This window comes from Cuculus canorus, chromosome 4, assembly GCF_017976375.1.
Source record: "Cuculus canorus isolate bCucCan1 chromosome 4, bCucCan1.pri, whole genome shotgun sequence".
Lineage (NCBI taxonomy): Eukaryota > Metazoa > Chordata > Aves > Cuculiformes > Cuculidae > Cuculus > Cuculus canorus.
Genome location: NC_071404.1, coordinates 77,719,108 through 77,733,582, shown reverse-complemented (window position 1 = coordinate 77,733,582; position 14,475 = coordinate 77,719,108). Strand labels below are relative to the sequence as shown.

The 14,475-nt window shown below is 44.7% G+C and overlaps 1 protein-coding gene and 2 long non-coding RNA genes across 3 annotated transcripts in view; 1 reads left to right on the top strand and 2 right to left on the bottom strand.

Moving 5' to 3' along the window:
* The window catches only part of CCNI (cyclin I), a 31,167-nt gene extending 30,811 nt beyond the window's left edge, over positions 1-356 (bottom strand). The window contains exon 1 of the mRNA XM_054065748.1: positions 117-356. The gene's annotated coding sequence lies outside the window, so the exon portion shown is untranslated. The remainder of the gene's footprint in view (positions 1-116) is intronic.
* A 733-nt stretch (positions 357-1,089) lies between these two features.
* LOC128852097 (uncharacterized) lies at positions 1,090-9,078 on the top strand. Its single transcript, XR_008449721.1, has 3 exons — positions 1,090-1,718; positions 1,836-1,923; positions 5,023-9,078. It is a non-coding gene; the product is annotated as an uncharacterized LOC128852097 (long non-coding RNA).
* Positions 1,766-14,334, bottom strand: LOC128852096 (uncharacterized). Its single transcript, XR_008449720.1, has 3 exons — positions 12,456-14,334; positions 9,089-9,207; positions 1,766-3,195 (listed from the first exon to the last, which is right to left on the bottom strand). It is a non-coding gene; the product is annotated as an uncharacterized LOC128852096 (long non-coding RNA).
* Between the last annotated feature and the right edge of the window lie 141 nt (positions 14,335-14,475).

Here is a 14,475-nt window from a genome sequence, read left to right as displayed (position 1 = left end):
CCCCGCCTCTGCACCCAAACCAGCGGGGACAAGAGCTGGACCCCGAGCGGGGCGAAGGGGGGATCAGACGGGCGGACGGATGGACAGACAGACGGACGGAGAGCCCCCCCCCTCACCTGCCCCGCTGCCATCAGCGCCTCACGGCGGGGCGGCTCCTCCCGCGGGGTCCCATCGCCGGGGCGCCGCCGGCGGCCGCTGCGGGGGCTCACGTCGCCATGGGGAGGGGAAGAAGGGAAGGGAGGGGGAAACGAAATAAAAGGAAATTAAAAAAAATTAAACCAAAAAAAAAAACAAAAAAAAAGAAAGGGAAGGGGGGGGAGCGCGCAGCACCGCGGCCACCGCGTCCCGGGGGAGGGGGGGAGGAGCCAGCGCGGAAGTAGCGCCGGCACGGCTGCACCACAGCAGCCGCAGCACAGCCCGCCGCCCCGCCTTCCGCGGGGGGGGGGGGGCGTGGGAGGTGGCGAAGATGGCTCCCACCGACCCGTTCGCCACGCAAGCGCCGCCGCCCCGAGGGCACGCGGTTCTCCTGCGGCTGGCGGGGAAACCGCGGGGCTAGAGGAGGGGCGCGGTGACAGGGGGAAGTGGCAGGGGATTCTTTAGCCTCGGCGGAAGGATCGCTGAAGGATGAGGCGATAGGAGGTGGGGCTGAGAAGGATCGGTCCGCGGGGACGTGCGGTGGCGGTCGCAGCTCTGCTCTGCGCGGGGAGGGGGGCGGGACAGGGACTGGGGAGAGCCCGCCTTGCCTCGGGCAGCCCCCCCCGGAGACGCTGTCTTGCATACCCCTCTTTGCAAACCTCACTCTTTGCAGCTGCTGCTCTTTGTACACCCTCCTCTGCACACCTCTCTTTGCACACCCCTCTTTGCAAAACCCCTCTTGAACAATCTTTTTTGCAAATCCCCCTTCTTTGCAGAACCTCCTCTTGCACACCCCTCTTTGCAGACCCTCATTGCAAACCGCACTGACAGAACTCCCTCTTGCACACCCCTCTTTGCAGACCGCCATTGCAACCCCCCCTGGCAGAACTCCCTCCTGCACACCCCTCTTTGCAGACCCCCCCCTTGCAGACTCCCTCTTGCACACCCCTCTTTGCAGCACCCCCTTTACACGTCCCCTCTTGCACACTCCCTGTTGCACACACACCCCTGTCGATCCTCCTTGCAGCCCCCCTTTGCAGCACTGACACCCTGTGATGTACCATTTGTCACTGTGGGTCAAAGCTTCACAGCTACCTAAGAAACTACAGCTACGAGGGACTTGGAACTAGATGATCTTTAAGGTCCCTTCCAACCCTAACTATTCCATGATTCTATGAAACACAAAGAACAAGAAGCAAAGGCAGGCATCCCTCTCTTGCAGACTCCTCCCTGCGAACACCTCGCTGGTTTTACACCCAGCCCTGTGCTTGCTGCTCCCTGCCACCCTAGTGCTCCTTACTGACTGCTGGGAGAGATGTAAAACAGGATTTACCTATGCTTTCTTTTCTTTCCCCAGCACAATGGCCTGCAGTAGGGATTCACCCACCTTCTCCTCCTCCTTTCTAGTCATCAGGGTCTGTCCAGCAGTCCCACCGATACCACAGATGCCTGAAGTGCCAGGGAAGGCAAGATGTTCCCTCAGTCACACCGACACCAGAGATGCTGAGAGTGCCAGGGAATGTAAGGTGTTTTCCCACAGCTCCGTCTTGGCCACTCAGCTTAAGAAGTGCACAACTAAACTTGTGAGCGTTCACCTTCTTGATAACCTAAGTCTTTTTTTCTTTTCAGAGAGGAATAGTGCACAACTAAACTTGTGAGCATTCACCTTCTTGATAGCCTAAGTCTTTTTTTCTTTTCAGAGAGGAATAAATACTTTGCATGAAGCTCCTGGCCCTGTGAAAACAAGTGGCAAACCCCTGCTACACCACCAGAGGCTGAAATGAACAGGTAAAAGCAAGTTCAGAGCAAAGGTAACTCATTTTCTTTAAACTCCTTCCAGTATCTGTAGTTGTTAGCTGTTCTGATGGCTCACAAAGGAGGATTTCCTCGAGAGATAATGAGCACAGCAACATAAATCAAGCGTAGAGAGAGCAAAGAATTTTTTTTTTATTTCCTGACAAATTGGATCAGTTTCCTAAAAATTCATCTGTTGTAACTTTTTTTAACCCTTTCTCTAGTAACTCTCAGAACACACGTGACTGAAATGAAAGGCTATTTTTGCTGCAGCAACAAAAATCCTCTGTGCATAGGGTGAACTCTTTCAATCCAAGCTTGCTGTGTGCTGCTGCCTTCCATTTTTCTTTTCATCTTGAAATAGGATATGCTTTTTAGAACTAAAAAGGTGCAGAGAAAGGCAAGTCCCACAGGAGTTTCATCTAGCTTTCCCAGTTTCATTGTAATTCTTCTGGGTCCTATTGCTTAAGGATCAGTGTTTAAGAAATCTGTAGAGATGTTACAGGTTTCCAAAATCAGTTAGCCCACAAGCAGTTTGTGGCAGTGATGAAGAAAAGATAATTGAGTTGATGCTCCTAGGTGGGAAATTCTTGCTGGAGGTCTGACCGACGCTGTCCTGAGATTGTTCTGCTCCCTCTGTGACAGCAGTTCTTGCATGTTCTGTTTGCTCAAGGGATTTCCATTAGGCCTTTCCCAGACCATCTGCACGTCAGCGCTGGGAGCCTGAGGCAGTGCGGCCCATCCTCAAACCAGCAGACTGTGGAATTGATGGTTTGGCAGGAATCCTTAGCGCTAACATTCCGTAGCAGAGTTTCTTTTACTCGTCCTGTGCCGAGTGTGCCCTCAGCTGGATACGTATGATTACAGCCCTTTGTAGGAAGGGACAGTTGAGGCAGCCCCCAACTGAGTTGAAAGTAGTGCAATAAACTGGTCATCTGCTGGATCCATCCCCCTTCCAAAGGAAATCCTGGAGGCTGAGTCACCTGGCGCGGGAGGGACCTTGGAGCATGTTGGTCAACTGAAGGTGAGGTATTCCAGGACCGTGTCAAGCTTCTGTACGAGGTGGCACGACTACCCAGGGGTCAAAATAGCAGCACAGTCGTACAGGTTCCAAGAAGAAAAACACAGCGTGTGCCCAGAGCAGCTGAGGGCTGTGTTGGGCAGGCTGCCACAAGAGAGTGGCTGCCAAGGCCAAGGGATTTAGGGAGACTGCTGAGAAAGAGATGGAGGCGACCAGCAAGAACTCAGTGTACTCGGGCCTGCAGCCTGGGCAGAAAGGAGAAGAGGTAATATTAAACCTAGAAAAAAAATCAACCTGGTGAACATAAGAAAGTGCACCTGGAGGGAGACTATTGCATGGTTACAAGCAGGTGTTCCACATGCAGGGACCTAACACACCGTGCAAAAGTTTGAGGCCTCGGAACACAATAAAGACCCCAAGTGCTGTGTCAGCCAAGGAAGAATTACACTTTGGTAGTAGAGAAAAGGCCTATTCATCTCTGCAGGGGGAAATGAAGAGACGCTACAGGACTCTCAGCCAAATCCCCATGTGTGGAAAAGGGAAGGATGCCTATCTTTGCAGCAGACATTTCTATCTGAACTGTTTAAACACCCTTCAGAGAGAAAAACAGATGGTCTTGTGGTTTGGCTCTGTACGTTGCTTTGGACACCCAAGCACTGACTTTTGACCAGTCAGTTAAACCCACAGAAGCAAAGGTTAATAGTAATTTTCACATCCACCCAACTTAAGTGCACACAAAGTCCAGCACAGGCAGGCAAGCTTGATCAGTTTTAATATGTATGCAGAGAATAGCCTCAGTACAAGGACAAGTTTACCTTTGTGTCAGGTTGGTTGTTAGGCTAAATTGAAGTGTTTTGTAAAGCATTTGAATATCCTGAGGGGCTAGAGAAATGCAAACTTTCCTTAATAATTGCTGCTATAATTTAGCTGGATGAGTTGAGTGTAGTGTGGCAGAAAAAGTCTGTAATTCCTGTGTTTATGTTGAGCTCCAACTGCTATCTAACTATAACTTCTCTACATTTATTGCAAACCTGAGATATTTACAATAGCAAGCGTTGATCGGCCCAGAGAAGGTAGGATTGATGTTTGTTTAAAGAGTAAAACACACAAAACCTTAAAAAAAATTAAGGAAAAAGTCCTGTTGTTCTTTTCCAAGCCTATGTCCGACATAAAGTTTGGTGAGCAGCAGATCTCATCATGTCTGCAGTCAAATTCATCCCAAAAGGGGAAGGGACTGCTTGCGCAGGGTGTTGGTAGAGGAAACCCTGCAGAGGCATGGAGCCTTATCGAAGCAATCAGGAGAGAGATGTGTGGTGATAACGCTGAGGAAATACCATGCCTAGGCTGCCTCAGGGCTCAGAAAGACTTATCTTCTTGGAGACAACTCCTTTTTTGAAAGACTGGAATAAAACGGACTTGGGAAGCAATTTTTTTAAAGCTGCAAAGCTACACTCCATTTTCTTTGTTGAGAGGCATAGTTTGCAAAACAAGACTGTGGAACATTGAGAAAAACAACCGAAGGGAACAAAAAGAATCCTTAAAAATGAGCTTAGGGTAAAATTACCTGGCAAGGCTTTGCCCAGCATCCTAGGAGTGAATATATACCAAATCAAACTCATCAGCACACAGGAGCTCTCAGAGACGAATGGAATTGGTTTGAATGCCAAACTCTCTTTGACCTCTGTGAAAACTGAACTATCCAAAATTGCTACATATTCTACTTATTGCTACTTTCTCTGCAATGAATTAATCGACAGAATGCTGAATTTCTAAGTAAGCAGTGTGGAAGTCAGTACGTAGAAGTTATAAGACTGTTCTACCTAGTAAGTACAGCAGCTGTGCTTGTTCTTACAGGCAATAATGACTTGCCTTTTGAAGAAAAAAAAAATAACCTAGTGTTCCTGAAGTATGTGGCAAAGGAAAAAAAAGAAACTAGACGCAGGCTTCTTCATTTCTTTCAGCTTCAAAGGTAATTTCCACTGCAGCTGGGCACACAAACCCTGGCTTCAGTTTCACAAGCAGAATTCAGCTGTTCCATGTGTGAAACTGAAGCTAAATTATTGTCCTGGCAGGGAACAGGAAGAGGCATCTGGCCAGTGAGAGAGACCAGCAGCGAGCAAGCCCCCTTGTCAAAGCACTCCACGTTGGTTTCCTTTTTCCAAAATAGATGAGAATACTATCAGCTTTAGAAAGAAAAGTTTAACAAAATTTAACCTAAATCCATTTTTTTTTACCAAAGATAACAGAACGGTGGTGGCCACGTGTAGTACGCACGGTCAACCAAGTGTGCATTTGTGGAATCTGTTCCGTATTTTTTACATCAGTTCTCAGTTTTTGTGCTTTCCCTTATCAGAAGCCGTCACCTGTCACAAAGGGAGAGGCCATCTCTCAGGTATAGAGCCACTTTGTTTGGACTGTAAGTCTGCAGAATCACTTTTTAAAAGAAGTCTGACATTAGAAATCACCTTAAGCTGAAGCGCAGGACCACCGGATCAAGTGTGACATATCCACAGCCTCTTAGGACTTCATAGGTGTTACCACGCTGGGTTCTGACAGTCTCTCGCAACTTCTTCCTTACAGCAGGAATGTAAATTATTTACTAGGGAAACAAACCCTGCTATTTGAGCCGAAGAAGATTCCTTTGCTGTCTGTTCCCACTGCAGAGCTTCTTGAACGACTGAGACACACTTCTGCTTTCATCCACAACAGTGAAATATATGCTTACATTTAGCAAATGAAGTACCTCTTTCACGTTCCATGATTAATTCGGAGAGGAGAGCTGCAGGCAGTAAATTAACCTTTCTACCTGCTTTATTTTTACTAAATAAGTGGCTCCATAATGTAATTTTCCCAACCAGAACAGATCTTTTCTGTGGTTTGCTTTACTGTTTGGAAAATGTTCTAACCTATTCCATTTCGCTTGGTGACAGTAAAACCTTCTGACTGTGTCTGTTACCCTAGGGATCGCACCTGTAAATCAATCGTTCTTCCTAAAAAATAGATGACTAGGCAGAAAAGTGGGTTGCAACATGTGGGAACGCCAACAGCAGACAGGAATGTGTCTCCTCCACTACAGCATTTCCAATTTTACCCTTTCAGTATTAGCAGCCTGAATGATACAGAGGAATAGCTAATACTTAATGCACATTTTTGTTCCATACCTGAGCTACATACCTGAATCCAAATCGCTACAGGGAAAATAATCCTTTGTAGTTTAACTCTCCGTACCCAAACTTTTTTTGACCTGCCCTTCTAAAGGATAAAATAGTGCCTAGTTCTTGAAAAACTCTTTCCAAATAGTCATCATCTGCCATTAAGTTTAATTCTTGTATAATTTGATTTGAAGAGATGTGTTTTCTTGAATCGCTTTCTAAGCTGCAATATAATATCTCAGAGCCTTTCTTAACCGTGCTGGAAGCAAACCAGAGTGGTAATAGGGCGGCACAGGAGCAGCAGAAAATTACCTGCTTCCGAAAGATCAATAAATAAATGGGCATTATAAATGCAGAGGTGTTAACTGCAACAAATACCCATAAAATCAAAGAATAACTGAGGTTGGAAGGGACCTCTGGAGGTTTTCTAGGCCAAACTCCTGCTCAGAACAGGGTTTATTTCAAAGTTGACTAGTTCTCCACATTTCGTTTAACAAAGACACTGGGTGAGTGCATGGGAACGGGCATCAAGGTAAACTGAGGCAACGACAGAGATGTAGCCTTGAACAGACCGACTTCAAACAAGCCTTCAGCTAAAGCAACCTTATCGTGGTCTTCAGCAAGGGAGAATATGTGAGTAACGATACCTTAAAAATTCATTCTCTCTGGTTTATTTACTACAAGTTTGCTTACATTTTCCCCTTCCAGAAGATAAAAATTATGACTAATTAAAGGCAGTTCACATTAATTACGAGATGGTGGTTATGCTTCACTGTAGGCATCCTCTTCTATAACCGCATATTTTATGTTCATATCAGCGTTTTAGGAGTTTATAATCTTGTGAAATGTATAGTATTTCTGTGTCACTGGTATATATGACTCTTTAAACAGATAATTTGCTGCCGAGTAACATAGTGACTTGGACTTCTCTGTATGGGTCAGGATTGTGTTTGCTGATGCTCTGTTAGGTAGAAGAGAGGTTGTGGATTTTACAGGAGTGATTTAATAAATCACCTGGCAGCAAAACTGGATACAACAGCCTTTGTTTCCTGTCCTCACTCCTTGCTGCTAGGGACTGGCTTTTCCACTGGAGGAGACAGGAGCTTTGCCACAGACTGCAGTGACAGCAGGAGGGCAGCACATACAAGATTAGGCAAGGTGTTGGAGGATTTTTTGCACACTCAGTAAGTATTTAGGGAACCATGTGATATGTGATCTGAACTACACAGTTAGGCAGTTTGAACTCTTGGGTCAGGCACAGATATTTCCAGACAGGCAGAGCTACCTACTGACTGTACATCTGAGAAAGCTCATCAGAATTATTTCTTCTGGCATGTATCAAGACTATGTTGGTGAAATGCGCCTGGATATGGTAGCTTAAGATAGAACTATGCTGGAATGTTCCTGCAGCTGTTACTTGGAAAACATCTGTGATTCTGTGCATGGACATTTGTACATCTCTGTTCACACCAGCATAGAGCAATTAATCTTGTGAAACAAAGTGGGAATTACTGCTGGGAAACAAGAGAAGGACATCACACACCAATGGACATGAAATGACTAAAGGTAGTTATTGTCTGGAAGGAAAAGCAAACAATGGAATATTCCATTTCTGGCACAGGAAATAGAATAAGATCAGCTGGCTCTGCAAGACTTCCGGAACTCCAACAGCTAGGTATTTAAGAATAACCCATCCACTAGACTTGAGGGGTGGAATTTTTTATGCTTACAGTTGGGAAAATCCTTCTGCCTGTGATAATATGTGACAGCCTGTGTTTGTATAGTCTGATAAAGGGAACAGGAGACAGGTTGACACAATTTCTCTACGGTTAATGGTTATCCCTAGGCAAAGCATAAAAGGCATTGCCCCAAAGATCTCAATTTTAGTAAAAGATATCCAAGAAGGTAAACTTAAAAAGCCTTGGGAAAGGACAATGAGATGTATTTTGTTCACAGCACATTGAATAATTAAGGGATTTTTCAACTCTTGAGGCTTTCACATTAAGCCTAGGGCGTTCGGAAGGTGTGCTTACTGAAATGTAACAGCCTGTTGTATTCAAGAACTCAGACTGGTTCATCTGAAAAGCTAGCGTGTAAGGAATTGTGAATGCCTTTGGTAAGCCAGCAGAACACAGCACGATGAGAAGCAAGGGGCGATATCTGACTGGTGGGCAGCTGTTCGTCACTGCCTGCTGCTGAGGAAGGGGGTCTGCTGAGAGCTGGTGAGGCCATGGGTGACCCTTCATTGTCATCTCCCGGTAGCCAGATGTGAGCTCTGTGGCACTGAACATCTGTACTTTCCTATTGTACCTATTTTCTCTCATGATACTTGCATTGTACGATGGAAAAACAGAATCAAGAGGGAAGGATCCTCCCTTTGTTTCGTGGATGCTTTGTGCACACGGTTGAAATTTCAGTGTCTTAGTGTTTAATGTAAACTACATTAAATGGATTTGCATCGTGTTAGCTCTGAAAATAAATGTAAAATACCCATTTCCAGTCCTCCTGAATGCCTCCTAGGAAATCATTTTACTCACTGATTCCACAGTCAGAAAGGTGATTGTTCTTTTTGTCTTGGTTTAACTTTTTATGACTAATTTAAATTCCATTTATGCAGAATCTCTATGAACTTGAAAAAGACTTCTGAAATCATGCACAACTACCTTTCTAAAAAAATACCTTAAAAAGCTTTTAGTACAACATTGCCTAGAATTATCTTTTCAATTAAATAAAAGAGCCCACTTCAAGTAAGTGACAAAAATATACAGTGAATGAAACACACCTTCCAGTAATAAATCATTATTAGAAGAGACCTTTAAGCGAGCTGCTAGTTACCCAGTCATGCTTAGACAAGCACAAGGTTATTGAAACATACAGCTTCCTTTCAGACAATTTAACTTGCACTGAAGGCAAATTATTGCCATAAAAGCGCTGAAGCACGTTGCTCAGGCATTTGATGCAATTCTTTTGGCTTCAAAAAGATTACCTTCGCTGCCCAACAGTGTCAGTGGGATCAGAACTGGGTCTGCATCTTCAGCTGCCACTACCAGTACTGCCTGCTACGTCTTCCTGCAGAAGACTGATGTATGCATCTGATATGATTATCTAAAGAAGACAGGAAGCAATGTCTTAATAGGCTGGAAGATGCAATATAGATTTCTGACAATAGCTGTGATGGAAATGGATGAGACTGAGCCAGCTCACAAAGGAGCTGTGAGGGGACTGATACAAAGGGCACCTAAAACCATCCAGCGCAGAAATCATGAATAATAATTGCATTCACTGGGTGAGTTATGAAATGTGTCACAGGTACGGAGTCTTTCCTGGTTCCTTCTTTTTTACTAGCACTCAGAGATTGGAATTTGATCAAGGTGGGGCAAGAACAACTCATGAGCAACAAAGCTGCACCTGTTCTTGACATGACACCAGTGAAGTCATCCACGAGTGCCTTCCCCTCCTCACCCTCTACGTGAGGGTTTGCACGGGTGTCACTTCTCCCTTCCTTTTTTCATGCTGGAGCTATTTCTAAGGCCTCCAAAGTGAGATTTGATGATGGTACAGAAGCATTGGGCACTGTGTTCACAAGCTTGGCAATTAGCTCCTTACCACCCTAGATCTTTTCAGCTTTCAGAGGTCTTCATGGAAACAAAAGCAGAGAAATAGGCTCGCAGAAGAATGCTGTTCATTGTCTGGCCATTTCCTTACCCTCTGTCAGTATCCAGGATCATGGATTTCTGTGGTTACCTGCACACCTTGCGTGGGCTCACACAGAGCCATGAAATAATAGACAGGGGCCTCTGGTGTTATTCCTGGAGCAAAATCCTTTTGCATCAGTGAAAACTCTTAATGAAAACTTGGAATTTCTTTAATGAATGAAGATTTTAGCACTACAAGCAATTCATTTTTTTGCTGTTTAACCAGTTATTCAGCTACAGGGAATGTTTAGTAGGAAAGATCTGGTTTCCAATAGACTTTTCGATCTCTATTCTCCTAACCTTATCTGAGTCTTAAGTGGGGTTTCTCTGTTGTCACAGGGGATTCAGAAATGCCTCCTGAAACAGTTTAATGTCCAAAGTCCCTCTGATTAAACTGGATCACACGGTTGGGGAGGAGAATCCTGCATTAAACCATCATAAATTGGATGAAAACAGAGCAAGTGTTAATCAAACCAGTGAAAATAGAGTTCTGCTATAGTCCCTTTCAGCACTCAGCAGTGACATTTCAGCTCCTTTGTAAGCCTGATGCTGTTCCCTCAGTGATTAGTTGTGCTTTGGCCTTTTTTATACTAGGAAGATTGGCAATTTAAGTTGTACAGATGCACTTCCTTTTGTCCCAGGACTCCGATGCAGCTGTGCCAGTGTAGGAGTATTACACTGTGAGAAGGTTAAAAAAAAAAGCTAGCTTTTTTTTCATGGCAGCTTTATCCAGCTTAAATGCATACAAAATTTTATGTGTGTATAAATAGCTATCATATGTACAAGCATGATAGATGCCTCCTCTAAACAGACACCAGCTCTTAGGTGCTTTGTCTGCACTGCTTTGCCCTGTGTCACAGCAGCCAGACAAAAATCACAATCTCTAACAGCTTACAGTTGGTCCTAAACTTTAATTTCTATTGGTTTATTTTTAGGTCTCACAGGCTCGAAATATTAGCTGCTTCTCCTGAGCAAATAAGATGGGTTTCTTTTTTTCTGCATCCTCCCTTCCTAATTTCAACAGCTAGTTTGAACCTGAGGTGTGGTCACATACGTGCACCGTCATTGCCTGTCTCTAGATCTGTTTGTGTTGACAGGAAACTTTTTCCCCAGAACCAACCTCATATTTACATTAATCCTTGATTGGCAAGCCTTGATCTCCTTCTGTCTTTTAGCAAATGCATAATAAATCTGAATAAATTGACTTATTGATGAATTTATATGTGTTTTCTAATATGAATATTTCTCTATAAAAATAAAATGTACAGGCCGAGGTTATTTTACTTGCTTAAAGAGCACACTTTTACTCCCCTTAGATAAACAGCAATTGCCCAACTGTCAAATCATCCCATTTAATTAAAAGAGAGATTAATTCTGTTTTCATACGATGCCTCTTATGGAGTTATGAAAGAATAAGCAGATCCCAAGGGGGGAAAGGATTGTAGAGCTCATCTTATTTGACACATGCTCTCTTGGTGTTTGATACTTCACCCATATTCTCAAATGAGGTTCAGTTAGGGTTGAAGAAAATGTGAATTCACACATGATCTGTTCTTTCTTTCGTCACTGCAGAAAACAAGAATGTTGGCCAAACCATATGCATTTCCTTCCCCCCAAAATTGGGTTCTGAGTGTCTAATTGTCACATAGCAATAGCTTGGTCTTACAGGAAGAGAAGTATTTGCAACTCTGGGACTTCTACCTTTCAGTTTTTAGCACTGCTGCTTTCCCTGTGCCGCTGTCCTCCATACCAGTATAATGGGACAGCAGTGGGGCGCTTAGATTAATTGGTGGCTGTAAGGCCTGTGGAGCTTCTTGGTTAAGTGGTTCAGAGGAACCCATTGTTCTCCATGACCCCTATTGTTCTTCCCTGGGTGTCCAGCTGCCGAGTGGGCAGGCTGCTTGTGGCTAGAGTGTTAATTACCACGTGCCCCTTAATCAGGAAGGTTCATAATCCTATTTCGGTTTGGAAATCCACATGCCACAAGGCCCAATTACCATCGCTGAACCATCACCTGCTAGTCAATACCCAGCCATCAGCCACCCGTGGCTATTGCCGATGAATCGCTGCACAGACCTGCCAGGACAAGTTTTGCCAAGCCGTGCCGGACGACAGTTTAGTAAACCTAGTTAAAATAATACCTGCTTAATTTGACAGCATTGAAAAGTCTCCCATCACAACAAATAAATTACAATTATTTTTTGATGTTTGGTTTGAAATTCATTACACAGAAAGAAAGGCTTCAGTATAAATCTTTGCTTTTATTAGGATCCCAAAAGATTTCAGATGGGTTTTCCTCCCGTGTTAATTCCCTTTTTTGTCTTCTGGTTTAGTGTAACTCAAGAATTCCCCTCTCACGGGCTATCACCACTGTTTCTAAATAACGAGTGCTATAGCATCTATAGCTACAGAATTTATAACTTTCTTTTCACTTACTGCATCTTTAGGTTCCCAAAGAACGCCAGAAAGGAATTGCTTTTCTTTAAAGCACAGGGTGTTGAAAAATAGATAAATTGTGTTTTCCCATAATACTGGAAACACTTCTCATTCCTCCCCCATGTACACACTTCCCTTAATCACAAATAAATGCCACACTGAAAGAAGAGTATTCCTTGCATAAGGGAAAAATAAATCCCAGATTTTATATCTAGGCCTTACCATGCCTCCTCCTTTGCCCACCACACATGATTGTTCTGCCAGGTCCAGACACCAAAGGGCGCAGACGGATTTTCCCTGTTTATAATCCCAAAGGTGATGAGTGCTTCGCTTATGGTAATGATGTTTAGAGTTTGGGGTTTTTTTTTTCCTCTCCATCCTACTCTGCTCTTTGCAACAGATCAGTTAATTACAGAGGAACAAGGATGGGCCAGGGATCTTTCTCTTCTGATGTAGAACATAAGCCCTTCTGCTGTGAGGCTGTAGAAAAGGCGCTGTTGAGCCATGCTCTTAAAACAGATTTCCCCTCACTCGAATTACATGAAATATAAATAATTTTGCAGAGCGTTCCGTTACATTTAAGGCAGCACTGGGGAAGGGATGTAAGTGTTAGAGGAGACGTCTGAGATGGCATTCTTAGAACTGTCACGCTATGTGTTTATAAAATTAACCTTTTTGGCCATTGAGGTGAAGTGAAACATATGTTCCACTTTGTGGCTTTAATATAGCGGTCAGAGGAGGAAGAATATTCATACTGCACTTCTGTGACTGCAAGATGTACTTGAGAATGTGGAAAAACAACAGCGGCGACTGCCAGGGGCATTTAGATAAGAAAGACTGGAGCTCAGAGCCTCATCCTGTAAACATCACCTGGACGACGCCACTGCAAGGAGCCAGTTTGAAGTCGGCTCCATTAACAGTAATCATCGTTGTCGAACTGGAGCAGAGCCACAACTTCATCTCCTAGAAATACTTTTATCCCTTGAAATACTGGCATCAGTCACAAAAAAAAAGATAAATAAAAATGAAATCAGTCAGCATGCCAGTTCATTCCCCTGGCAGGGATGCTGCGTTTAAGGGGATCTATCAGATGGGCCTTACAGAGGGCTGGCCTGTGTCAGGAATATCCCAAAGCTGTACGTGTTTATGGAAATCCAAGGGCGCTTGTCATCAAAATAAACTTTAAGAGATTGTTGGCCGTCGTCACTGGCACAGCAGACAGGAAGCGTGCCTACAAATAGAGACTGGCATAGCAACATCGCTGGCTGTTTTGTTGAGGAGGCGGCTTATTTTTCCAGACTGTGACATTTAATAAACACTTTGTGTTTGTTGAAGCTGCAGAACCTCCCTCGACTGAGCTGAACGCTGATGGGCTGGAGCCGCCGCCAGACTTGTGTCTCCAGTGTGTACACATCCCCGGTCACTGCAGTTCGTCCTCTGGCGTTTGGTCTTTTGTGTTTGTCCATTAAAATCATGGAACGCATTGAAACAGCCCTGCAGATCCTCCGGACGAGGATTTATTTTGCGAGATCCCATTAAATCTTGTCATTAGGGCGGTGTGGAGCTGTGGGACGAGAAGCCCTTTGACGCAGCCATCTGCCAGGGGGTTGGTAGCCATCAGCGCCACTTGTTAGCTGTGTTTTTCCTCAAGGATTGTTTCTTAGCCATGTTTTTATCCCAAGCATTGTTCCTTCACCATCTTTTTATCACAAGCATCATTCCATAGCTCTTTTTATCCCAAGCATCGTTTGTTAGCCGTTTTTATCCGAAGCATCTTTCCTTAGCCATCTTTTTATCACAAGCATCATTCCATAGCTTTTTTTTTATCCCAAGCATTATTTCTTAGCCGTGTTTTTATCCCATCGTCCCTTGGATGTGTTTTTATCCCAAGCATCATCCATTATACTCACACACCACACAGAAAGACTGGGATTATAAAGATAAACTTGGAAACGCGCACCCTAAACGCTATGAGGGGAAGTTGAGATGCCTCGGGCCTCCTTCAAAGCCAGCTTTTACGTCCCGGTGAGGGCTCGGGAGGGCGGCGGGGACGGGACGGGACGGGACAGGGACGTCTGTGCCCCCGTGGCTGCGATGGCGCCAGGCGCTGCCGCGGTTGCTACGGCGGGGGGGCTGTGGGCGGGGCTGACCTCGTGCGGCCAATCAGGAGAGAGTTCCCGAGCTCGACGACCAATCAGAAAAATGCATCCCTATATCAGCAGCCAATCAGAACAGAGCTTCC